This window comes from Brachyistius frenatus, unplaced genomic scaffold (genome assembly GCF_029030835.1).
Source record: "Brachyistius frenatus isolate BFR_SWC_R1_liver_20210118 unplaced genomic scaffold, ASM2903083v1 Contig_9, whole genome shotgun sequence".
Taxonomy (NCBI): Eukaryota; Metazoa; Chordata; class Actinopteri; family Embiotocidae; genus Brachyistius; species Brachyistius frenatus.
The window spans coordinates 4154069-4181972 of record NW_027210608.1 but is presented as its reverse complement, the minus strand read 5'-3'; positions in this window follow the sequence as shown (position 1 = coordinate 4181972).

Genomic DNA, 27904 nt, shown 5'->3' with positions numbered 1-27904 from the left:
TTGACCTGACAGAGCCGTGGTGGAAAATGTGAAGCCTCCAGGGTGAGATCGCCTTGCATAAGTACATTTCCCATTAGAACAGCACTGAAGGGCAAGTAGGAATTTGAACAAGTCTCCTGTCCATATACAATGCAACTACTTCTGGAAAATATGGAAGTAAGCACAACGAAAATGGTCAGTAAGGTATCCAAACAGATACGGCTGCACTGGAAGCACAAACAGGAATGGAAAAAAAGTGAAAAGAAATTAAAATGGTGAAATAAAGAAAACTAAACAGTATAATATATGATTACATAGTCCCTATATCTGTGTTTTATTTTGAAATGAATACTTGAACATTGTTCAGCCCTTCTCTCCCTCTCCATCCATTTCCCTCATGGTTAATTGAACAGAATAGTTTAGTGTGCAATTAATTATGATGTGCTGAGATGATGTATGGACCTGACAGGGCATTGTGGGTAATAATAGGAGAGATTTATTTACTAGCTCTGTGTGGACTCCTCTCACCCCCTGCAAAATTAATACATTTCCTCTGATTCAAATTATGGAAGAAATAGGAAGGAAATTGTGTCAGACGCATACATACACAATACACTCGGGATCCCACTCGGACACACTCTAAAGGCAAACAAATGGATGAACACACACACATACACACACACACACACACACACACACAATCTCTCCCGTTCTCTCTCACTTACCCATACAGGGAATCAATGTTGTTCTTGTAGGAAAGTTGTAAATGTAAAACGGCAGAAATGAATCATGCTAATGGCATGGCTGACAGTTGTGTTCAATATTATGATTTCAAAACCCCTAGAGATTGATTACATAACCTCCTCTTTATTTACTCGGTGGAAGAAAGTATATTACTCCGCAGTGCTGTGGGATAAACATGAACTTAAGGAAAAATAACAGTTTGGATGTGAGCCGAGGAGGAACGACATGCATCAAAGCTGCTATATATGGTTCTGGAAAGCAAAAAATAAAAAAGACTCATTACAATTTATTGAAACTTAAATCCCTCCGATTATTGAAAAATAACCTTTTGAAGTTCTAGGTTTAGATAAGCACAGATAAAAGACTATCTTCCGAGCCTTAAATGTCTTCCAAGGATGTGGTTATACTCACTGAAAATGTTATTTATTCTGCCTTTTTCATAAACTTTTTTTCTTGACATCATAAACATTCAGAATCCTTTCCTAAAACTATAGTGCCTTAAAAATGAACTCTGCAACTTAACACACTGGCAGCCTCAAATGTCAGTGACCGCTGTTTATTTCATGTGGACAGAAATATATCATGATGCAGGGCTGGGCAACATGGACCAAAGATCATATCTCGGTGGGTTAAATGTTCCTTTGGTTCGGCTGTGGCTCAGATGGCAGAGCGGTTAGCCCACTAATTGTAAGGTTGGCAGTTCAATCCCTGGATCCTCCTGTCCACATGCTGAAGTGTGCTTGGGCAGGACTCTGAACCCCAAGTTGCTTTCGATGCTAGATGAGGTGTCTGTGACGAGGTGAATGGCAGGCAAAGGCTAGAGCACTTTGTGACCATTTGTTAAAGCCACATGTGAGATCTCACAAGCACCTTTTTTAAACAGAGTGTGATCAAAATAAAATGCAACGACTGTTACTTTCCAATATTATTTATTACAGTGGCTACTTACATGTTGTACATTTATACAGTCAATACTTCTGCTCAAACACTCCCAGGTCTCTCCTTCTTTTAGCAACTTTCTCAATAATCCCAAAGTTGTTTACAAGCTGTTCAGATCTGCTAGCTACTTTAGCTAAGCAGTTAGCAATGGCTTCTTTTTTTTCTTCTTGTTTTGTCAAAGATGGCTTCTTTCCCTCTTTAAGGGATAATAGGACAAGGAATACATTTTGTTTATTTGTCATGATTGAGGCGAAACTCAGTGAAGGAAGGAAGCATAGCCTGAAGAAGAATCCCACAATTTCCAACCAATCAGCTCTACTGGGTTGTAAAGAGGAGAGATGCAAACACTGGAGCAGCTTCACAGAAAGAAATGGGTTGTGTAACGTAACTTTAAACTGTAGGGATACAAACGCACCCATTTTTCATGAGTGGGAGTAAAAGATCTAATAGTTCTAAAATCCAGACCAAAGGTTTAGTTCTCTCAAATGTTGTTCACAAATGTGTTTTAACACATTTGTGAACATGTTAGTAAATGTTTCATCTTTGCCTAGATGATCCATCCGCCTGAAAAGTGAGGCGCACCAAGATGCTCATTATACAGCACGATTGTTGCACAGGTGTGCCTTGGAATGGTCACCATAAAAGGCCACTCTAAAATGTGTAGTTTTATCACGCAACACAATGCCACAGATGTCACAATTTTGAAAGAGCATGCATTCAGCGTGCTTACTACAGGAATGTACACCAAAACTGTTGCCCATAAATTAAATGTTCATTTAGCTAAAATGAGTCGTCTCCTATGTCGTTTCAGAGGATTTGGCAGTACTTCCAACCAGCCTCAAACGCAGACCATCTGTAGCCAGGCCAGCCCGATACTGCCACTTTTACTTCAACTTGTGAAAAATGGGAGCGAAAAAAAAAAAATGTTGCATTTATAATTTTGTTGTGTGTACCTTAAAATGTAGCCTAGATACCACCCAACCCTACCATGATGTCAATAAAAGTAAAGCACATGTTTACTAAAACGAGCCAGCTGGAGCTTGATTTCTATCCAAGGACAATAGAGAAGGATGAGAGAAAAAAAAAAAAAAAAAAATCGAAGTCCAGCTGTATCTGCGTAGTGTTATTACGGTTTGATCACTTCCTGCACATTTGCAGTCAGTGTTTATATCTGATAGTGGAGGTTGAAATAATTTGGCCAAATACAAGGATTGTTCAGCAACACTTCTTGGCAGAATGGGATGAGGCAGGTGGGTTATTCTATTAAATTGTCATGCTGAAAGCATCTTTAAAATAACCTCTGGAAACTAGACAAGGGGTGTAACTTTGACTTGGTCCAACAACAGGTGTATTTCTGCAGAGGCCAGAGCTTTCCCACAGTCACCAATAAACAATATGTGATCAGTGATCGTTGCCCATCTGCAGTGAATAATGCTCATTATGGTCTTAAAGCACCTGGACGTATAAATGAGTGCAGATGTTGCTGAAGCATAAGTGAGAGAGACAGCATTTATGTGGGGTGCGATGTTTAGTCTGTATAGAGGCCAAGGCATATACAGGTTCTAGCAGCTGCAAGGTTTTAGCGTCGAGCAAAGCACTTATGTCTCTGGCTGATCGATTGTTTTTCACTGAATGCTGCTGCATTCTATAACTCTGCCTTACTATAGTTAAACTTGATTCATATATTTTCTTCGCAAATGCTCCTAGAAGCGGAAGAGCTATTCAGTAAAAGTTGTGCTCAACACAAAGAGGCATTGATTGCTTTCTATTCTGCCATCCAATTCTTTCATTCTTCCCCACAAGCGCTCTCTGGTGTCTCTCCATCTCTGTTTAAAAAGCACCTTGCTTCTTGGCGCCGGTGTTACATTTAGCAACATGTGGGCACTCCGCCAGCTGCTTTCATTGTTACATAAATGAAACAAATCCCTGCTGTGTTCAAAATGATGTGGACATGGAAAAGGATGATATTACTTCTCCATCAGGAGTTCGTCCAAATACCAGGAAGCTTGTAAAGGTTGGTATGTTTGGACCATAAGGAGGCTATTCTCAAAGAGTGGAGGCAAAGGGAGGAAATTAAATCTAGATGCCACTAGAGCCTAATAACACTTTCCTAATTTCTCACAATGGAAACTAAGCAGCAAAAGGATTATATAAGACTAATGCAACAGTAAACAACTATTTATGAGAACAGTTTACAACAGTTTTCCATGGGGATTTGTCCGCAATATAATCCAAACATCACATGATATGTAAACAGATGTGCCTGAAATTGAAAATGCCTGGTTGACAAGTGTTTTTGATCCACTCCAGTGATTGAGGTCACCATTATACTTTTCACAAGCTTCTCTGTTTATGTCAAGGGTATTTCCACATACAATTACATTTATATGTACAAGAGGTTGGATAAACATGTATGTATGTGGATGTATTTGTGTCAGCGTGCACGTGCATGAAAGACTGTGAGTGGGTGTGCATGCACCAATACACAGGCCGAGTGCACAAGTCATCCTGCAGCCACCCGGGGCCTTGAAACCTGCAGAGACTCTCAGGGAACATAATTTACACACCATATAGGCAGCATATTAAAACAAACTGCTGTAAATAATACACAAGTCTGGTGATATTCTGCATTTTTCTGAAAGTAAATTAAAACACATGAAAAGACCAAAACAGGCAATTAATTTATCCAACTAACAAGTATTGTTTCTGTGGCCAAAGCCTGGTTTAGTCTTTTCCTCTGTGCCATAGAGCTTCATTGTCGTCCAAGAACTATTAACAACGCATAAATTAGCCACACCATTGCACTGACTGATATGTTACATGTGACATTAAAATGAACAGTTTTCCCCTTTAAACATATTTTGAGTCAATCCTGCATACAGAGTACTTCTGTCATAAATACTCACTGTAGCTCAATAAATCCGCTGCTGAAAATAGTTCCCAATAAATAAATGATTTACTCCTGTTTTAGTAAAAAAAAAATATTTGTGACCTGTTTTAAAGATATACATCTTAAATTGGTAAGAATGGCCTCAGGGCTGTGGACCACATACGGAAAAATCAGAAAGTATTGAGAAGCACAGTTTATTTCCCCCATGGGATTTTTTTTTGACAATAACAACACAGAACATTGAGGGCCTTGAGCATAGTGAAAACAAGCTGTAGGCACAACATTGACATACAGTATTATCACCTTTTAAACTGATATGGCAACTGTCAGAGCAGGACAATACGTCTGTTGTTGTGGTTTATAGAAAAAGCATCTATGCTCTAGCTCTAGCCCTGCTCATCAAGGGTCACTTATATTCCACGTCTTCATTTACCGTTTTTGAACATCCCTCGCTGAGTGCATTACTTATTTTGGAGTCACTCTCTTTATCCTGAACTTGAATTCGGCCCATTCATCCATGGTATATTTATGTCTAGGATCACATCATTTGAAGGAATGACTGCATAGCTTTTAATCCCAGTTGCTAAACCCATCGTGGCTCCTCTGTGTTGTCCCTTACATAGTTGAGGATAGCAATGTTGTCCATCTGCATTATAGTTCGCGGTGAGCTATGTTCTACAAGGGCATGTTAACTGGATACATTAGCCAAGTTCACTTTCTCATAACATGACCTTTGAACCCTCACATGCTCTTGCAAGACTTAACACTTAGAATTTATGTTGTATTTTCTAAAAGTCAAAGTGATTATTTTTCTAAACTACCATTCAAAGAATCCAAACTATTTAAATCCATGTAGTCTAAATGTTTTTAGTTTTCATGACCAAAGCCTCTGGGTTGCATTGCAGTTGAAGATCAGAATTTTGGTGTTGCAACTCCAAACTACTGCCTGGCGCTGCCACTGTTTGATGGTGATGCATTCAAATACAAACATAATGTGATCAACATACAACACAATTGTTATATAACTATAAAGTATATCACTGTTTGTATGTGGTGGTGAGTGAACAGAAAAGTCACACCAGTTTGTTTTCTTTCATTTCCATGGTATAACGGAGTCAGTGGAAACCAGATTAAATTCAACACAAGACCAGTGGATAAGTGTTTGACTCACTCGATCTATTTGAAATGCATAAAACATCAGAGTGTTGACTTGCCATGAAGGATGCATTGTGAGGAACAGATTAGGGTGAGGTTCGTTGCCATGTCTTTAAGTGAGCTTACTCTGAACTGAAGCAGGCACCAATCGTCAGATACAGTGTGCTGGTATGGGCTAGTTTGTATGCAGTCAAAGATGCTCCCTTCTTGCCACAGGCATCTCTGTATCATTCTTCATTTAAGTGGTGCTTTGAAGAGTCCACTGAAGTGTAGTGAGAGATACGAGTGAAAACAGCTGCCTGTCATAGTGGATGTTTACTCTTTTGGAGTGGGCTTTGAATAACCCTTTTAAAGCGCTATTTATAATCAAATTCATTACATGCTGCTCTGAATGAACCCAAACCTTTTATGAAAGTTGCTCCACTATTCTTGTATGAGCAAAGTCTGAACTTTGGAGGACTATTTTGACCCTACTTTTTTTTTTGGTTTAAATCAAATCTGGATATTTAATGTTTTTGTTTTGTAAACTGTAATGCATTCATGTTACTTCAGTGGTTGTTTTTTTTATGTATTCACAAAGATAAAATGCATTAATGTAATGTGAAAAGGGTCTCACGTAGCAATAAAAACTGAGTAATTATCACCTCAATCTGTATTTCCACTCAACTACATGAAACATTTTAGTGTCTTTTAGCTCACTGGTTCACCTTAAATTTAGGTGATTATAGTCTAATTAATCTTTATCCAAGCTGCAGCAAGAAGTTTACAAAACAAAACAAAACAATGGCTGCAACTTTAAACAAACAAATTATGAAATTATCATCAATTGCAGTGTTGCTTGTGAACTGAAGTCTAGTGTTCAGATTTTGGCCATCTCCATCTTACTGTTTTGTAGCCAGAAGTGACCAAAATTAGACGAGCTGGGGAGGACCAAGCTTGCCCACCTATAGCAGAAACCTGATTACACCACAGGCCTGTCAATCAAACAGACACATCCCAAAAATATAGCTTCTCGAGGCCTGATATCTAATTAATGATGGGATTGTTTTTAGATGGACCACCAGAAAACTAAAAAGGAGGAGTGACTTTAGTGAATGACAACATAATGACTTGTGGGAAAAATGTACTGTCTTCGTATTTCGTGAGAGAAGTTAAATGGGAGTTTATGGAGCCAGAGCCTTTTTGTAGCCAACCCCTAGTGGCCCTCGGTGGTATCGCAGGTTAGGGACTTCCACATTGGCCTCATTTCTCAGGCCCGGAGGCTACAATCTATGGTTGCATCCCTACTACTGCCTACAATAAAAGCTAAACTGGCCTCAAAGCTGAATTTAAAAATGGCTAATTGTTAAGTGAGATAAGTCCAGAATGGGTCAGAAATGTATTGATATAACCACAGAAAACAATTCTTCTGATGCATTCAGTGTGACTACGAGTCTTAAAGTGGTGACATCAGACTCAAGAAGCAACAGAAATAATATCATTCAATTTGTGCCACCACAAATTATGATCAGTCTTTAGCTATATGACAGACTTGGTCCTATGTGAGCACTATGTTATAGTAGCTCTGCCTTGCTTTGTTCGACTGCTGCTTGCCATTAGGAGTCACAGCAAGCCCACTGCCATTTTTAGGGATTTTGGTCCCGATTCTGAACTCAATTTCCTTGCAGTTTCATGGAAGATTAATGAGCTCCTGCTTTGTGTGGCCTCTTGATATCCCCTCTACAATGAAACTTAACAACCAATCACAAGCATAAAAGGTGACTCAGACCCGGTCGTCAGGCGGAATTGATACACTCTTTGGCTGGACTTTCCATTTCCCACTGACAGAGATTAGACTAATTGCGAATCAAACCAAATGATTAACTTGAACACATTTTGAAAGGTTCTAAGGCATTTCAATTAACATGCAGGATGCCACTGAATGGAGAGAGTTTAATGAGATCCAATTGTACTATTTGCCAAGGAAATACAATTAGTTGATTTATGTGTGTTTATGATGAATGTTTTATTCTTATTAAATGTGTCCTGCTCATTATTAATCAAACCCAAATGGAATACTGATACAGCACTGCAGTTAATGAATCTGCTTATTAAATGAAGCCAATGCCGTTAACATTCCTAGCATACAATTTAATTATCTTTCTTCACCCTGGCTCTAATTATCTTTGATATTTTTCATCTTCACAAGGTCTGATGGCTATCTTATCTTAAAGGCACACAGCCAAGGCTTTTATCATGCCTTCTGAGATCAAAAAAGAGACTTGTCCGAGAATAGTGTTTTTCTGTCAAATGAGACAGAGAGATCAAAGGCAGCACTGAAGAATACTCTCATCATGATGTTCTGTTTGACTTCAATCTCTTTCTGTGCGATGGAATCACACATCACGACTGAGGGGAGGTGGGCACAAACCTAATGGTACCAGGCAGACAACATTAGAAATATACTACAGTATGTATCCATGTTTCAACGAATGCTTGTAAACATATGCGTAAACATGCACTCATAAACACACACTGGCTTGACTTGTGAGGGAAGCTTTTAATACATTTCATGTCTATTTTCTTTCCGTTTGGTCAGCGATCTCTCTTTAAAAACCAAAACCAAGCACAGGAACCATTTAACCTGGAGAGGAAAAAAAAAAAACTGTTACACTGAATGTATAAATGAACCAAACTATTGTACAGTCTTCATCAGAGGAAAAAAAAGGCTCCAAAATACATTTGATCAAACATGTCTGCCAAAGCCCACACACTGAAGCAGACACTGAGAATCAAATGACATTTAATACTATGAACTGTGCAGTGCTGAGTTTTTGGTTGATTGCTGTGTATGCTTATATAACGTAAACCTATGAAACGTAAGCAGCAGAATGGCTTTAATGACCCCTTAATGATGACTATGATTGGGACAATAATTACATAAAGAGAGAGGAGATAAATGGAAAGACAACTCTGCAATAACAACAACGCACATTCAGGAGATCAAAGAGAAGGAGACGTGCTCCGAGTGATTTAGATACAGTTGTCACAGACAGCTGCCGGCATAATCACGCTGCCATACTCGTCAGTTGATGGGCTCTGATGAGCAGCCTGAGCTTAGCCAAATCATTATTAGATCCCCATTGTGATAAATGTTATTTATTGCTGTCAAGCGGCATTAATGTTTAATTCAGAGGTGGAAAATGAGCAGGGGAGAGACGCATGGTTCGGCCCATTCACGGTCAGTTTAGTGACAAAGGAAATGACTGAACACTGGCCAGACAAACTTCATCCCCCAGGAAGAAAGTGTGTGTGTGTGTGTGTGTGTGTGTGTGTGTGTGTGTGTGTGTGTGTGTGTGTGTGTGTGTGTGTGTGTGTGTGTGTGTGTGTGTGTGTGTGTGTGTGTGTGTGTGTGTGTGTGTGTGTGTGTTTGTGTTTGTTGAGAATGGGGAAAAGAGAGAGAGAGAAAGGGGAGGGGTGTGATGGCTCTAATTTGCATGTGTTTTAAAAGGGTAATGAAGTAATATGATGTTTATCTTTTCTGAAGAGTTTAATTTCTGCTGGCAGAGACCCAGAGCGCACCGTGACACAATATAATGACCGGCAACGTGAATATGGGCCAGGCTATGTAATGGTAGCAGATGTGCAAGGGTCCAAGGGTGGAGAGAGAAAGGGGGAGCGGGGAGGTGGGGGGTAGCTTCTGTTGTGATGGGCTATGGATTGATGTGTGTGTGTGTTGGGGTGGGAAGGGTGGGGGTCATGCCCAATGATTAATTCATTAAGTTCACTAACCAGAAGTCTGTGTTTGTTTGTCGACCCTTGAATCCCCCCCCCCCCGTTCATCCCATCATGTCTTCATAGTCTTTGTTCATGATGGCATCATGATGTGTGTGGCATTACATGAGACATCTCCAACTGAACACATGGTCATTGTGCATGCATATCTTTAATGTGATGATCAATGCAATAAAACAAAATGCTTCTCTCTCCCTTAGCACCAAGCGGAGCTTTCTGAGAAGAGAAATACTGTGGAGAAATTGCCATGCCCAAGAGGTTCTGGTTCCTGAAATAAGATGATGATGTAAAAGGGGTCAGCTGCTAATCTTTATTCCCTGAGTAAAGCACTCATTCATTATGTAACAGTTTGCATTTGTATTCAGGCCACAGAGCCAGGGTGCAGAAACATTCAGAGAGCCACTCATAAAAAAACATCAATTTATTTTTTACTTCTACTGCTCCCTTCTTTTGTCTCGCCCAGAGAGGAAGTCTTTATTACATGTTGCTTAACAAAGAAATGCAGATATGAAAAAGAGCTTCAGAAATTAATTATATCAATAATGAAATCCTTTCGTTCAGAAGGTACCATCAAATATTTGCTTTTATAATAAGCCTGATACTTTTCTTTCTGCTCCAGTGTGCAAATATTCTTTTTCAGAGTTTAAAATTTTAATTAATATGGGGTGTTAGAAATATGAAGGCCCTTGGTAAAGCAGTTTTTTAGTCTTTAAAGTGCTTTTACACTAACCTCAGAATTCTGCAGTGTACATCAAAACAAATGTGCTATCATTTTCAGCATTGACAAAAAACCCAAATAAAACTCTGTAAACCCAGTTTTGAATTTATTTGCTCATCTAAATTTTGAGTTCAAACTGAATTTACTCATAAAAATGAACTTTTACTTACTTATTTTTTTAATCTTCAGTATAAACAAACTTGATGTCAAAATAAATATAATGACTATGTATTATAATACCCCTGTTAAAACATCATGTGACATATTAGAAATGGAAAAAAAGTGACAATTTAAAAAACTTTGATAAAAAATATTCATTGACAACTGTTCACGCCAAAAAGGAAAGTAAAATTAGATTTAAAAAAAATTATATTTTAGGATGAAAACTGATAAAATGTTTAAACGTTTTCTAAAAACAATAAAACCAATTTAATGATTTTCAAGAGGTACAAATCATTGTTTAGTCCTCTGCAGCATATGTGGAGTCCCACTGCAGCTTATGATCAGACAAAGTTTCACGAAAATATCTCTTGATTAGGAGCAGCCGACCTGTTATACTGCTGTTAACATTCACCTTACATTCAGTGACGCTATGTGTCTGTCAGTACTGTTATCTGACATCACTGGTTCTTGACAAAAAATATGAAGTAAACTTACAAATTACATTGAGAAGAAGCAGCAACAAAACAGCTGTAACACTGCGAACTAGTGGTTCACGCCTGGTATTCATAAAATCTTAATCTGATGCTGCTAATGTAACACGGGTGACGTGCATGTAGCGTTTCTTTCAGTCGGACATCTTTGATGTTGTTACCATTTTCTATACAGAGATACTTTTGGGTAATGTATTGATGTTTTCCACCATTTATAATCTCTTTTCAAAGCTAGACAGTTGTAAGAATTTCAGCAAACAACTAAGTAAGTCATCTTCTCAAACATGTTGCTGCTATGTGGCCAATGCTAATGCTCATGCTCGGTAAGCAGCAGGTGTGTAGTGCTATTTGATTAGGTACCAGAGCGCACTCATGGATACATGCATGAGCACGTACACAAACTCACACATGATTAAGGTGTTACTGTTTTTGTGTTGTGTTGACCACTGTTCGTACAAAGGTGAGTTTACATATAATACTCAATAATGCATATCTCCGTCACTTTAATTTAATAAAGTCCAAAACATAATTGTATTGTTTTCAACAGTTGTCCTGGATTACTAATCTACAAGTGGTATTGTCTGATTTCAGTCAAAACACATTTCTGTAAATGTTTCACAATAAAAATGATAAATGATTTTTAATTTGAAAGGGATACAGGAAGTGTTGTGTTTGTAGTATCACGTAATGGAGTAACTTTAACAGGGCCAAGGGGACTATATCAAAAACAAGGCTTTGTCAGCATGATAACTACGACATGGACATCAAACCTTCCCCGCTCACTTCTCTCACCACACCCGTAACCATGGTAACCATGTACAGTGATGGTTGTAGCCTCAAAGGGCTTGGAAGATATAACAGTATAAATGCAAAAATTTGATTAAAGTCTCAAAGTGACAAAACTAAACTAAAACTAACAAAAGCATTGACGACGACTAATTTCACATTTTGTCAGGTGCCAAAATGAACACTGGTGAAGATCTGTTAAGACAGGGCTGCACAGTTACAACAATTATGTATTGGTCCTTTAATTGACTGGGCTGGGGAGAGTATCACTGACAGCTGGGCTTGGTGTCTTCACAGAGAGACAGTATGAATGAGTGCGAATGATGCAGTTAACCATCTCTTTACAGGAGGATAACATCAGCGCTGGAGGAAGCTAAAGGGGGTTCGCACTGAAGACGGCCCCCTTTCTATTTTCATCCCGCCTTGCTAAAGGTGCCTGACATCATCTAAACAGCGTAGCCTATTTGTAACCAGGTTACTAGCTATCTTTCATCTGTAATTGAGAGCATGCAGCTTGAGTCAGAAGTGTATCAACAATATAAAATGTTGTTAGCCTTCCATCAAGCAGCCTCTGAAGGGAATTAATAGCTATCATCTGAGAGGAAAAGAGAGCCTGAGACAGACTGGAATGGGGGTTGTGGTGACAGTGAAAGATGCTCCCCCGGAGTTGTTGTTATTACGGCGGCACACGAGAGAAAGAGAGATAATGCATGTGGCCACATGTGTGCACATGCATGATCTGCCTCATGTGTTCACGCCCTCATGATGTTAAATCATAGACATACATTAGCATTGAAAATGAAAACATCTTTTCCCTCAATTAAAGACTTAATTTACCCAAAACATTCAGCAACTAAATACTAGAAGTGAATTTTGAGGCCCCTCCCCCTACACAGGTTTTCTCCTCCATGCCATCTTCTCAAGTTCCCAGCGCAGCTTGACACAACATCTCCACGCTGACCTCAGAGAGCGATTTCCTGACATGTACTCGGCATGTGAGAGGAGACTACTCGTAGATACATGATAGACACGCATCCCCCCACCTTGTCAAACCATTTGCTCCCTGCCTCAAAGGCCCGTCTTCACTGTGATCCAGAGTTGGATTGTGGGATTGCGGCGATGGGAGTGTTTGAGGAGAGCTTCTCATTCCCGTCTGATCCCAGCGCGTTTGGAGTGTGTCGTGATCCTCGGTCCAAAACCCTGTAAGTTTACTCTAAAAATACACACACACACATCCTAAAAATGTCGAGCTATAAGTGATCTCACCCATCACCATGCAGCCCTTACATTCACCAAGCGCTTTTGATTTTGTATTATGATGATAATAACCCAGTTCATGTCTACTTGATGTGCACTTTGCCGCTCATATTGACATAGGTGTTATGATGTAAAATGAGTATTGTTTCAGCATAAATAAACACAACATGCGGCCCCTGTCGGCCCATGCTGCAATCTTATGAAATATTTTTCCAATGGTTGACTTGTCTTTTCACAGAGAGGCTGAAAGGAGAACCTGCCACATCAGTGCACTGTAAAGCTAAACAAATGGATTAGAATGTACAAAATGTTTCAGACTGAAGGCAGGCGAGTGTGTGTGCCACGGGCAGTCAGCAGTTTGTTATAATGGGAATTTCAGTCTTGTCTCGTTTGCCTCGGAGCTGAACAACTCCGGTGCTCTGCTTGTGTGTGCTCTAATTACAGACAAGATTAGAGCGGGCAAATTAAACCGCTACCAGCCACTGTTTGTAATTGCCACAAGCAAATGTTTGTAATTATGGACAGATTGCTTTACTATCGATAATTAAAACAACAACACAACTTATTTAATGACTATCGGGAGATGGCACTCTGAAATTGACAAAGCAGAGCAGAGAAAATCATTTTCACCCCGACTCTCTTGCCTTTTCTTTTTCCCTGCCACTGCTCTTTTGTTTCCTTACGCCCGTGTTTTCTAATGCTGCATCGCTGTAGATCAGATGCGTTCGACTGGATTTGCTCCAGTTTAAACAAAGGGAGTAGTCTGTGGCGATAGCGTTGCTGTCACTGAGCTTGCTTACCCCTTCAAGCAGTGATTGTCCATTGTCTATGTGGTAACTGATATACTAAGCAGTTGGTATTATTAGTTGTGCAACCACGATTATAATCCCCCACCTGTTGTCCGCTATTTGATACCGACACACAATATCAAGCCAAAGCAACTGACCATGTCGCTCTGCAGGCTAATGAGCTGCTTTATGAGGCCACTGCCAGCAAACTACATACTAACACTCGACACTGCATGCTGCACCACCACTTCTACTTCTATTATTACTATTACTGCTGCTGTATATGAAATTCACAATGATTTTCACTTTATGCGTTCAGCGACTTTTTTCCAATTTATTTATTTTTTCTCATGTTGTGGCTGTTAAACTACATCTATTCACACAGCCTACATCTAATTTCTCGAAGCTGGAACACATGTCCACATCAGTGAGGAGGTGTTATGACCTGACACGGCCGCGCCCACCGCAGATATCAGATCAAAAAGATGATCCTTGGCGCAATGAAACCTGTAGTGTTAACTACCTTGTAACCAGCTACCTGTGTGCTGTAGCAGCACAGTAACTTGATATTTTTTATGTTGAAACATCATCAAATCATCAGCACAATGATGCAGATTATTTTGAATAACAGTTAATTTACAGTTGCCACAACGAGCTACTAAACCTGCATTGGGGGTCTGGAAGTTAATTTTAACAATTGATTACTTTGGTGAGGGCAGCGTAGTGGTGCAGTGGTTAGCACTGTTGCTTCACAGCAAGGAAGTTATGGGTTCAAACCTGCTGGTTTGAGGCCTTTCTGTGAGCAGTCTGATGTTTTCTCCCTCTGCCTGCGTGGGTTTTCTCCCACAGTCCAAAGACATGCAGGTTAGGTTAACTGTTGATTCTCAAATTCCCGTAGTGTCCATGTGAGTGGGGGACCTGTGATGGCGACCCTTCCAGGGTGCACCCTGCCTTCAACCTCCAGGTATGGATAATAGGTGAATTACAAAAGCAACTCCCATGAAAATAAACAATAACAGAGATCCATAAAACTCACCAACACTCTCTTCAAGTCATTTTTTTGCTTTTTTGTTGGAATCTCTGAAGTCTAGCAGAAATCTACAGTTGTTTCCTCCTCTCTGTCATGCTGTTTAACAGGTATGATGTTTGGCCCATGAATATCATGGGAAACTGCGTTTGTCAAAGGTATGTAAATTCTTTAATATGGATTTGATAATATTGTTTATTAAAAAAAACTAAAAAAAACAACCAGCATGTAAAGACCTGAAGCGAGGGACACAATATACTGTTAAAAGATTCTCTGTTCCAAAGCTGTATTTTTAGTTATGAGTATAAATGCTCATAAATTCCAATGATATTTTGACAAAGTTTTACTTCTGGAACAGAAACAGGAAGTTCCAGTTTGACTTCAGCACTTTATATTCTGTTTAAAGTAACTAAGTAAGCGTTGCTTCAGCTACCAACACTTCTATTATTATTACAATGCAGTTCAGCTTCTCGTAATATACTACTACAACTATTACTAAAATATGCTTCTGCAACCACTACAACTATTATTTTGAGCACAGTATTTAAGCACTGTCACTACTATTAACTTAACTTCGAATGTAAAGCTGCTGCTATTTCTATACAACTGCTACTGATGACACTACGAGCGTTATTCCAGTCCCTCAACAAACTATACCACTCTCTATATAGCATTTAAATGTCAATTTAAATGTTACATGTTACTATATGCCCCTCACAAACCCACAAGCACAGGCAGAGTTTGAGTGAATAATAACAACTGCAAGTGTAATACGATTTAAAAGCTGTGAAAAACGTAGTACTCGTGATCTGCAATAAATAAGAATGAAGAAGAAGAATGAACTGGGTCAAGTATATCAAATGCCTGTAATCTGAATAGGAAACTGTTACACCCAGACAGTCTTTAATTTCAGTGCTTGAATGGAACCACACAGGCCTCCTTTATTTTTTTCTTAGGGTACAGTTTTAGCCTGCCTGACCTGTGCGTCTGGGAAAATGTCAACATGTGAAGCCACAGTTTGTCTGTAAGGTACAGTATATATTTACTACACTTAGGGAATAAAGTGACATTGATTCAAAAGGAACCATCTCCAACCTTAAAGGCCAACCCCCCCATCACATCCCATTACCTCCTATATTCATTATCCTCATTGTTATTCCTTTGGTGTGTTTGATTTTTATGTTCTAATAAGCCCGTCTTGATACGATAACAGATGGTGTTTCATTTTGTCATGGACCTGTAGCCAAAGTGCCAGGAGTTGTGATGTGTTTGATTTTATTAGAGATGAGATTTAGCACATACATGCTACATTACTGCAACAGAACTCCCATTTCTCATCTGCGGGAGAAAATGAAACTGTGATGAAATGTAATATAGTCCCCCTCAGGCAGAACTGGAGGGACTGGGAATTGCACCACAATAAATCTAATGGATATTACTGCACTCGGTTCTCCCTCTCTCTCTCACTCTTTTTTTTTTTTTTAACTCACTATTTCTCTCCCTCTCCCCATTTTACCTTCTCTCTACCTTTTATTCTCTCTGGCTGTGCAAGCATGCACAGATTACATTCACACACATATATATACACACACAGTCTGGCATATAGAGATTTACATTTGCTTGAAGAGCCTGTCCCTGCTTCCACAAAAAAACACTTACATTTACCATCAGATCCATTTTAGATCATGCTAATGGATTTCAATTACCTAACTTGAAAGCTAATGAAGTAGATGCCTTTCTGTGCCCCGTTGCTGCACCCTAAAAAGCATGACAATCCAGAGAAAAGACGGTTAAATATACACAAATCATTACGTTAAGAAAAGGCTGGTATTGTGGGAACATATCAAAAAATGCCTAGCGCTATCAGTTTTACAATGAAAAGGGTGATAATTATTTTCATTAGTTGACCAAAAATACATCAAAAGCAGTAAATGATAGCAGAACATATTTTCCTGAGACTGCTTCAGGCAATATTCTTGTCTAATTTAAACAATAAAGTACAACGTTGTACATTAAAGCACTGTTGCCTTACAACAAGGTTTCTTTATACAATATGTATTGGATTTTTATTTTATTGAACACATCTTTCACTTTCACTTGTATTTGGGTGAGCCTTCAGTACAAGGACAAGAACAACATGAGTGTGTTTTATTTGAAAAATTCTCTTTCCAGAACAACTTTTTTATTGTCTTTCAGCATGACACCTTCAGTCTCAGCCAAAGTCTGAACATGTGGTTTAGCATTTCTGGTTGTTTGGCATTCAAGGTATGTCCACATTTCCTTAAAGCTGCACTAATCAATATTCTTATATTAGTAATGGGTCAAATGACCCATGTGTATGATGTTGAAGGGGTGACTTGTCGTATTGAACCCACCAACTCTCAATGTTTCCATCCCCATTAGGCAGATATTTTCAAAGAGAGGGCTCTGAAACACACTGTACACGACCCGCGCAACACCAAAGGACAGTCCAAAATTAGCTTGTGAACACATTGAACGTAGCAGCTGAAGATCCAGATTTTTACCTTAGTTGGTGGAGACCAAAACAGAGCTAAGGGGACAGTGAATATAGTACTTACATTTTTTGGGGAACACAGCTCCAGAGGAATGTTATGGTTGTTCTGCGCCTGCTGGATGTGTAATACAACCAACCATTTGACTACACATCCACCATAAATTGAAGGTGAAAATGATATATTTTCTCCAAACGCCAACTAACTGTGAGGTCACCACTTGGTTTGTGAATTGCCGTTCTGAAGCCTCAAGTTTGGCATTTCTTTATATTTTGGAGGCAGAAGTGACCAAATTTGGAGGAGCGAGCGGTGAATCTGACTGGATCTGATTGGGAAGCAGAGGACACTACGCCCACCCACTTATAGCGCATAACTTGATTGCACCACTGTCTTGTCAAACAAATAGACAAGCACCCAAACATACTGCTTTGTGAGGCCTAACATGTAATTAATGACGGCCTTATTTCCAGATAAAACACCATAAAACTGATAAATGTTGACATTTGAAAATAACTTTTTTGGAGCCAACCCCTAGTGGCCCTTGATGGTATTGCAACTTGTGCGACCACTTTTATATACAATCTATGGTTTTCTCTAGCTGCCCCCAAGTAACCAAAAATTCTATCAATAACTGTCGGTAAAATCTAGTTAAACGAAAAGTATTTTTGTCTTGCTGGAAATTACCCTAAATAATTAGGCACCTGTAGAGGACTGTGTCTTTGCACCCTCCCTGACCCTCCCTGGTTCTACATTTTACTTTAAACCCAAGTGTTCAAACATACTTGAAGAACTTTGAAAATTGGTCTGTAAAGAATTCATTCTTGCACGGCCCTCAATCTTTGTATTAAAGGACCAATAATTGGAAAGCTCTGATATCTTAATTATCCTAATAATGATTGCTTCAGTGAATGATGGTGCACTGCAGAGGTCAACTAATTAAAAGTATTAAGTTAAAAACACATAGAAAGAGCTCATGTTGAAGCATTTAGCCAGCACTGTGCAGAATTATTACTTTGAATGACAAATATAATTTTTTGAAGGGAGGGTTACTTAGCATTGGTTGAGACATAACTAAATTTGTAAGTTATATATTATGTTTAAGTTATGCAGTAAATATTCAGTATGCTGTTGCTGCATCAGTCAGTCACACTGTATGTCTTTTTATTAACCCCTTTCACTGCATCTGAGGTGCTGGTGTCCTTCTGTGTCAGTACTATGTATATATAGTGTTAATAAAGTTGTCAATACATGTCTTTCCAACAATGTCACCTGGACACATAGTTGTGTATAGTGCACTTGGCAATTAAAGGGATTCTGATTAGCGTTGCAAAAGTGAGTCCCTGCCAGGATTAAGTGCTGTCAAACATCGTTTGATGCACTACAACTCAATGGAGGTCACAGCTTGCTGTTGCAACTCTTGTGTTATTCGGCTCGGTGGAAGCTTAGTCATAAAAAGGCTCTGAATGTGTGCTTGTATTGAAGTATTGGGTTCCAGCCCCACACAAGATAATGGAACATTTTGTCTGACTTTATGCACAATTTGTTTGTGAGCCATGCTGCATTACATTTATTCCCATCTGTCTGTGTTCTTGAAATCAAAGGTCAAAGTTTGTGTCTTGGTTTATCAAACAAGAACAAAGCAGGGCTACATACTAAATATCTCATGTGAATACAAAGAATCCAGAAGGTACGAGCTCTGTTGTCTCAACAGATGGTGTAACACCTACACTGCAGCAGTCAATTGCCTTTTTGTTCTCTCGAGTATTTATAGCTCGCTCCCCCAACCTTGCCAGTGTTTCACTGCCATGTGCAGAAAAAACTCTGTTCAGTCATTTTAAGTTGTGAGCCTGTGCAACAACAAATTCTTGATGACTGCAACCAAGTTAATGAGGATCAGATTCTTACATTTGTAGTTTCAAATGAATAAATAATACAGGATACTATTATTATTCAGGCACTGGTTGCTGTTTCAATCTATTATGTTGATCCAATTTTGGTATCAATCTTCTGCACATTTACAGTATATGACTGATGTTAATGTAGTGTAACAAGTGCAGAATGAGCAGTTTGATGTTATTTAATAACATATTAGACAAAAAAAACCCCAAAAAAACCAAAACAGCCTGTTTTTAAGCCAAATCACAACTAATGCAAAGAGCTGTAAGACATGCAATAAGGGAGTGAATTTGAATGTGGTAGCTACTCATTATCTTTTCAGCCGCTGCTGCATAATGACTGTCGCTCTTCGAACAATTGAGACAAATCTTTTCTCAAGAGATATTACGCATGGTTTTATTTTGAAGCACAATGAGGCGCACTCTAATGGTATAGAGATTCAGTACAGTGAAAACTGTACATTGCATCTGTATGATGTTGCGTCTAATACTAACGACTGCAAAAACTGCAAATCCAGTTGAATATTGTTTCTTGGAGTTAGCTGTGCATGGTTCAATCAGTGTGTGCATGGTTGATCGGATTCCTTCAATTTAAAGGCTTAAGCTTTAGCTGTTGTGGATGACCTGTGCTGGTGTGCATCTCTCTCCTCATCAATAGATAGCCATTCAAATTTGATATTTATTAGATTTAGATCTGAAATGTTCTTCTACTTGTGTGGTTATTCATACGCTTCTTATATTTAGTCATTTCTACACACTCCCACAACATATCCCATTTGATCTTGCAGATTCAGTCACTTCTACTACACAATGGTGATGCTGAGCTGATCAGTTGTGGTCTATTAAATGTCCATTCTCAGTATACAGTAACTTTTAGGACCTAAGCTGTGTTCCAAATGTCAAAAACTGGCTCAATGCATGCAACAAAGAAGAAGGGAGACCAGACAGGTTGAAATGCCATGTTCAGGTTGTTGAAGGTGGAAGGAAAGCTCAAACAAACCAAAACTCAGGAGATTGGGGGCCTAGGAGAGAAAGACAGACAATGAAACCGGCTGGTTTTTGTTGCTCTGGAAGAGGCCTATGCAGGCGCCACCACATTACCTTAACAACCCACCCTAACTGTAAGCTCATGGAGGAAGAGGCCACTTGAGCCATACATAGCAAGCAGAAAGGGAGGGTTCATAGCATGATGTACTTCCCTGCACTAACACTCTTACATGCTAGAACACTGACTTGTGTTTCAGTTGAATTTCGACACGATAGTGTTGTCTCAAATCGCCCACTGCCATTCTGCACTAACCGGAAATTACCGCATCATTTGAATGCATCACCTGACAACATATCTGTTGGCTTTGATTATTTTACCCAGAAGTGAACGTGTTTTTGTGCCCTCTGTTTAAGGCACACAATAAACATCCAGATGGCTTCTATCTAATTTCAGTATGGTGCTACTAAGTGACAAATAAACACTTAGGTGCAGTGTTTTGCAACACCTGCAGCTTCCTCCGATGCCACAGTTTGAAAATACTTTGAGTTGGTGGTCCATCCTTTTCTACGAAACATAGCCAAAATAGCAACCGTAGAGTGTGGAAAGTGTCTAGTATTTTATACAAAATTTGTTGGACTGTTTTGAGTATATTACCTAGGTACTTGTAGTGAATGCCTGTTTTCATATTTGTCAGTGTAATCGCAGTTATACACTCAAAATAGTGAGTAATTTGGAACACAGCCTTTGTTACATTGTGCAAACTCTGGTTGAAACCTCCATCTTTGGTATTCTTCTCCCATCTCTGCACAATGCTCAATGATATCAATCAGCAATACCTCATGTAGAAAAGGGACCAAAATCTTTTTCAGCAGCCATTAAATGTTGATGGGCAAGTACAGTAAGTGTTTGTGATCAGTGCTCCACTGGCAAGGTACATGTCTGCTTTGTGGAGCGTATGACCAACAAGATAAATTTCTCAATCAAATAACTGTTGCAACACACATCAACACTCAGCTTTGTTTAAAATATTCATGGCTTTGATTGATTTATAACCGCTTTGCTATGCAGATGTTAGCGTCATGCTAAATATACTGTTTTGGCAAGGTCTAAGAAATAGCAGTGTGTTTGCTACATTGTGTTTGAATATATTTATCTTTTTGTAAACTTTGTTGTTGTCAGCCGCATAGTTCATTACCACTCTCTGTCTGAGAAACGGCATTTAAATCTGAAATGTGACGAGTGAAGGTAGCTCTGAAAAAGTGTTTTACAAAGCAAATGTAAGCCTTCTTTATATTTCAACTGAGGAGAATAAACAGCAGTAAACATAACAGCAACTGATCAGGCAGTGAATATATATTTCGAATCTACTGGCAGAATACAACAGCCAACGGTGAGCAATGCTTCACTGTGCATTGTGTCCACGTTGCCACGGCAACAGCATTTGACAGGTGCTTGTCAAAAACAAATGTTCAGTATCTCCTTCAGTGTTTGACGGGTCTGTTGCTTTGATCTCACAGCACACACAAGGTCAGCAGCTAAAATTCTATGAAACCAAGCAAAACTGTTTTGGATTTGAAGACTCTCCACAAATCTGTGGGCATCAACAAGCTTTATAGTACCAACTCTTCTGCAGCCTGTGTCTTACTCTCAGCCGTTTGTTTCCCTTTTCAAGGATCCATAGTGCACTTACTGAGATGCCGCAGAGCGCGCTCATTTACATTTAACAAGAGATCAAGAGTATGTAGCAGACACGTCTCGAAATTCATCTCATTTGCTCCGTGAAACTGTTGCGATCGTGTAATATAGCCCATATTTCCATTGTGATATGAGGAGCTGTCTAAGATGAGCTAATTCAGTACATTTCATTTCACATAATCACTGGAATCATTTGATTATCGATCTCTCTGATGAATGTGCATTAGAGGAAGAATAAATTACATAGCTGCCCAACGAATTACCTTTTCCAGCAGTTAACTTTAAAGGCATTTTCAATCAAAGTCTGATGTCGTTTGTGGCATGATGAGACAGTGTCTGGAAGGCAATCCAGATCAATACTAGCCTTTATACTTTATGTTAAGGCATTACAGCCTCCACAGTGTCCAATACTGTATAATCATTGTTTACTTTCTTCATTGATATTTGCTGATGAAACTATTGTCTTTCTTTTATCGTTGTTACATATTGAATATCGGCAAATCATTGAATCTTTTCCAAGTACTATTAAGATTGTTACTCAAACACAGCATCAGATAATTACCAAGTAAAACCTGTTGGTTGTTGCACATTTGCTTTATTGAATCAGTGATCATTTGTGGCTTTTGTTAATTAAATCTTAACGGTAGGAATCTATCTCTGAACAGATGGAGATGGTCACCTGCCTGTTACCCCCTAAAAATTCCCTTCAGTGATCACATATGGTATAAAAAATCAAATTCATCAGATGTGATAAATAATTAGTACAACACACATAAACAAAGTTGTGCCATGTTGTGGACAAACCACAGTGTTGTGATGTGAATATCTATTTCATGATTCTCATTAGCTGTCTGATTTTTTTTTTTAAACATATTTTCACATCACTTGGATCTTTGGTTTGAGGACACAGGAATCTGTCCTTACAATGAGTCCCATCTGCAGCTAGCATTAGAGCAGGGCTCCTAACCAGTCAGTGCTGCTGAAGGCTGCAGTGTAATCAGCTCATAACGTCGGCATCGGATTTGAGATATGTTCTCAACAACATACTACTTCAGAAGTAAGCAAACGAAAATCAAGTCCAATGCAAGGTATGAAACTATAGCCAAGTCAATTTTGAAAATGTTGGCAAAAAGAACTACAACTCATGATGTGTGCTCATTAGCTATTGTTATTAGAATATAGACAACAAGTGAATATTAGGCATAGTAAGATTTAATAATCAATCATTTTACATTTAGAAATGTATGTAATGTGAAAGGCTTCGCTTGTTGTTAAAAACCCACAAAAAATGACCACCTGAGCTTTTTGGGGTCTTTCAGCCAATTATTTTGGTTTGCATTAGTTGCAGCCAGCAACTTTTTATGGTTCACTTGACCAATAGTGGCTCGTGGCTCAATCTTTTTTGAGTCATTGGCTTTAATGAAGCCAATCATGTATTATGTTTCATAATAGAAACACTTGGAAATATTAACTTAACAAATAATATTAAAGTATTTATATATGTTCAACTTGCTGTCATTTATGACATAAAAGTGTTTTTTTTCTGTGTGCTCACAATATATAATAATATTTCTTCTTCCTGCTCTGTTGTTTTAATGGAATGTGTGTGTATAAGCTCATTCATAAACACAGTCTACATTTTGTGGAAACGTTGCCTCAGCATACACTGAATGTATGATGTTAGTTTGAATTAAACCATTATGTTAGAATACTATAAAAAGAGAGAGAGAGAAAAGTCAGATGTCTGTGGGGGCAGATCAGACTCGGAATGCTCACTGTATCTGGGGATAGTTAGTTTCCTCCGGGATACACACATTCTGGACTGGACATTCATGTCCAGATGGTCGGGTCAAACAGCCATCTGTGGCTGCATGATCCAAATATAAAACAAACATAAAACCAGTTTTATGAGCATTGACCCTGTAAGAAATTTTGGTTTTTGGGCAGTTGGTATTAAAGTCACCCACTGTGCTAATATGTTTTCTCACACTGGGACATTGTGCAAAAAAATAACATCATAATGTTATAGTTGACCTAGTAGCCTCAATAATAAAATGTATTCAATAACCTTCTTGTTTCTATTTCTCAATGCCAAGAACAATGAAAACAAACTGTGGTCTGAAAACAGCTTGAGGGGGAATCAGAAGAGTGGCACAATAACATGAATATCAAACATTCTTCTAAAACAATCAACCTTGTTTTCCTCTTAGTTATTACGGAGGAACTATTCAGTATGAATTGCAGTTAAGAGCAGGGTCAACAAGCTGTTGATTTTAAATTCAAATCCTTTCTTTTTGCATGCGATAATAATCATCAATCATCGCCATCACAACAAAAAAGACCCACTGCAGCTAGTTAGAAGCATAAATACTTAAAAACTAACAAACAAGCACTTTAACTGACAGCAGGCACGATCACATACGAGTTTCAAGAACTCAAAGGGTTTGACGTGTGTTCTTTGTGTGTGTGTGCATGTACACGTATAGGGGTGGGCCAGTAAAAGAAGGGTTAATCACCCCTGTGAAAAAAGGAAAACCTACAAACAAAAGCGTTCAAAGGCCCTTTCATATGTTTTCCATTGAAATTTGGTGAATATTCTGTCACCGAGCTTTTGAAGTGATCGCTGAGCATACAGTTCAGAGAAACGCTCATTTGGGCCACTGCCCCCCGCCCCAGTCTTTGTTGCCATCTTCATTGTGCTTTGCTCACCCTGTGCTTTTGTAAAGAGCAACATCCCACACCTCCGATTAATGCCTCATTAGGCCTGATACTGGCTGTGAGCAGGGGCGGCGAGCACGTCTCACGTCTATTTAGGCACAACTCCCACACCCACACTTTCACCACGGAGGATAAATTATTATTAGGAAGCCCAAAACCTGGGTACTGTTTAACTCCCCTTTTCTCACACCCTCCACTTTGTAGCAGGGCCAGAGTGCACCTACGGGTCTTTTTATTTGTCGAGGCTTATCCACGATCTGTTCATGTGATTGTCTAACTGCTCTATACTGCTTTCAATCACATCAGCCTCCATGAAACAACAAATCTGACTCTTACGTGACCAGTTAATGTCACGTTTAACTTCACGTATTGTTCCAAGGCAATTACCATGCATGAAATATTGTGTTGGCTTTGCTGAAAAGAAAACCTTCCATTGTGTTTCTTAGTGCAAGATATCCATAGGTGTCAATAATTCATAAAAACATTTATGGTGATGTGCAGTGACTTTGTAATTCTTTTGAAAAACAGAATATTACAAAATATTCTCACACCTCACCTAACGAGTTTGGTTAAAAAAGAAAAAAACACTTCTCAATAAATGTGGTTCATTTAGGCTGGTGAGAAAGTGGACCATCAATCCCTGGTGCAGAACAAAATATTCCTGTACATACATCCTGTTAGTCATTATTCATATTCATTTGCAGCCTTCACATAATAACTTTTTGAGCTCTTTGTGTAGCCATAAATATAAACATAAAAAGCTTTGAAGTGGTGACGTGGGTCCTGATGATGCTGAACCTCTTCGTCTGTATGACTTCATGTTACACACACTTGGTATATTTGTAAGACAGTCAGCTAAATATGAACCAAACCAGAACTATAATGCAAGAATGTATAATTTCTTTCCCCCAGTCTGGGTCAAATGAATCAAACTTTTGTAAACACCTTCAGTGTTCCTTTATGGACTAGAAAAGTGTTCCACCAAATAAGTCATTAAAATGATCTGTAAAATACAATATCACAAAGCTAAAGCTAAGAACACTGATTTTCATAGAAATCTGACATTTTCAATGTAGAAAAGAATTCAGAAAAGAAATCTAATTACAAAATGCAAAAATGTAGATACAAATTAAACTATTCTTTTACTTTTTACTCCAGATCAACAGGCTGTGATGTAGAGTCAGCATCTCATTTGTATCCTGCCCCCATTTTTCACTTTCTTCCTCCAAATGAAGCTCAGATTTTTACCAAATTTCCAGGAAATTTGCAAAAGCATATGCATATATGAGGATATTGGTTGTGCCATTTTAACCTGGCATATTCCCAATAAATGCAACTAATGTGTTTTTTTTTTAAGTCGTCCCTTGCATTCCCCACCTCCGTCGTAGAGGTTTGGGGAAATGAGTACTACATAGAACAAGGTATATCGGGCGAACCTCCCACAGCTTTCTGAATAAACATGATTTTTACATTAATCATTTCAAACACTTGTTTCTGAGTCTGGCTGAAAGTAAATACAGAAATTATCCACATGAAATAACCATTGTGCAGCTGCATTAGGGAACTAAGCCAGGGGTCATGGTTAATTATTCAATACGATAGTGACTCTTTTTTTCCAGCTGCCACTGTAATTTTGTGTCGTAGTCAGTTAAAAAAAAAAAAAAAAAGTACAACCAGATGCTTGTGCTTATTTCTGGCAGATTGGAGATATAGTAATCCCTCGTATAAAAAACCTTTGTAACTTGTAATAGTTTTTCTTAACCGTACGGACTTTTTGGTCCAACTGGTCTCCGTCTTTTGTGGTGGAAATTCTTCGCCTGGGCCTAAATGGCTTGGTCTCTTCACACCACTCACACATGCCATCACATGTCATTCAGTAGTGCCATTACATGTTATTCAGGAGTCCTTATTCACTGTAATTAAAATGCATGCTATCTCCCATCAGCTGCTGCTGCCTTTGTGCTGACACAAAGGGTCTTATCAGGTGAGGAGACCCCCCCTGTCATGTCACTGTTGACTCCGGACTCACTTATGACTGACACTTTCTATTATAAATTAAACAAAACCGATACTCTTACTTTCTCAGCATTACAATTAATAGTTGAGTATATAGTTATTTTGAATATTAAAAAAAAAAGACTAATTCTGCGGAAGTGGAACTTGTTCCCATGGAACAATGTACATGTCGCATATTCCTTTAGCATTACTCTCATCCATGGACACATCGACTATCAAAGTGAAATACACCAGTGCATTTAGTTTTTAGATTTTTCTGGAGACGTTATAACTGCAGTGAAAGTCAGCCAGCACACGTGTGTGGATGAATATGCAGGGCGATGAGGTCAGCTGGTAATTTCCTCCAGATGTAGAGCTATAATGGTTGTTTCAGGTGGCTAATTTCTGTGTTTACCCTTGTTCAAAATCTGAGGCAAGCGCTTGAAATGATTGATATAAAAATCATTATTATAACTGTTTACAGAGTTGTTAAGAGGTTAATGCTGCTTGCTGAGTCCTCGTTTCTCAAAATCTCTCCAACAAAGGTGACCAGTGCAGAGTTAGCATGACCCATAAAGCCTCAATTTTTTATGGAAAATAAACAAGGCATAAATAAATTGGAATTTTCCTATAAATAATTGCAAAAGATGAGGACAAAATGAGATGACCGAATTAACCAAGTGACAGTCAAACCTCAGATGTGGGGAAAGCAATTTGAATGTGAATTAATTCAAGGGTTAAGATTCAGCTGTGGTTTCATGTATGTCATGATTTACCAACTACATCTGTAACCATTACACTATTTACACCTCAGCCAAGCAAAAAAAAAGAGCATTTTAACATTTTGTATTTGAATTTTTTTCTGTGTAAATTGTAAAAGTGCATTAAAACAGGAGGATGGAAATAAACAACATGTTAACTAATCTGCTCCTGTACTGTGCACAATATATAGGGAGTATTTTAGTGAACATTTGTTAACCCGCACTAAATACATTTATGCCTCCAATGCTTGTAGCCTCACACATACCAATGTGTGGTAGTGAACAATCGCTTCACCAGAATATTGCCCCTTTTTAATTGTAAAACTACATTTTTATTTCATTATTTAGTCTCCTTTCCTGTTCATTTTGCTATTTGGTCATTTATTATCTCCTATTTCCAAGGGCATTTGTCTTTGTTTATTTCTATGCAGTTTGTCTGTGTGTATCGGTTTCATTTTTTAATATACCAGAGTAAAGTTCTCCTTTATTCAGCTCCCATGCTCCCGTGCTGACTTAATCATTTGGCTATTATAGGAATAGCTCTGAGACAAGGCTCTACTTTAAGCAAAAAAACTCCCCCAAAAAACCTTTCTTTCTTTTCAGATGATCTATGGAGTCTCATTTAATAG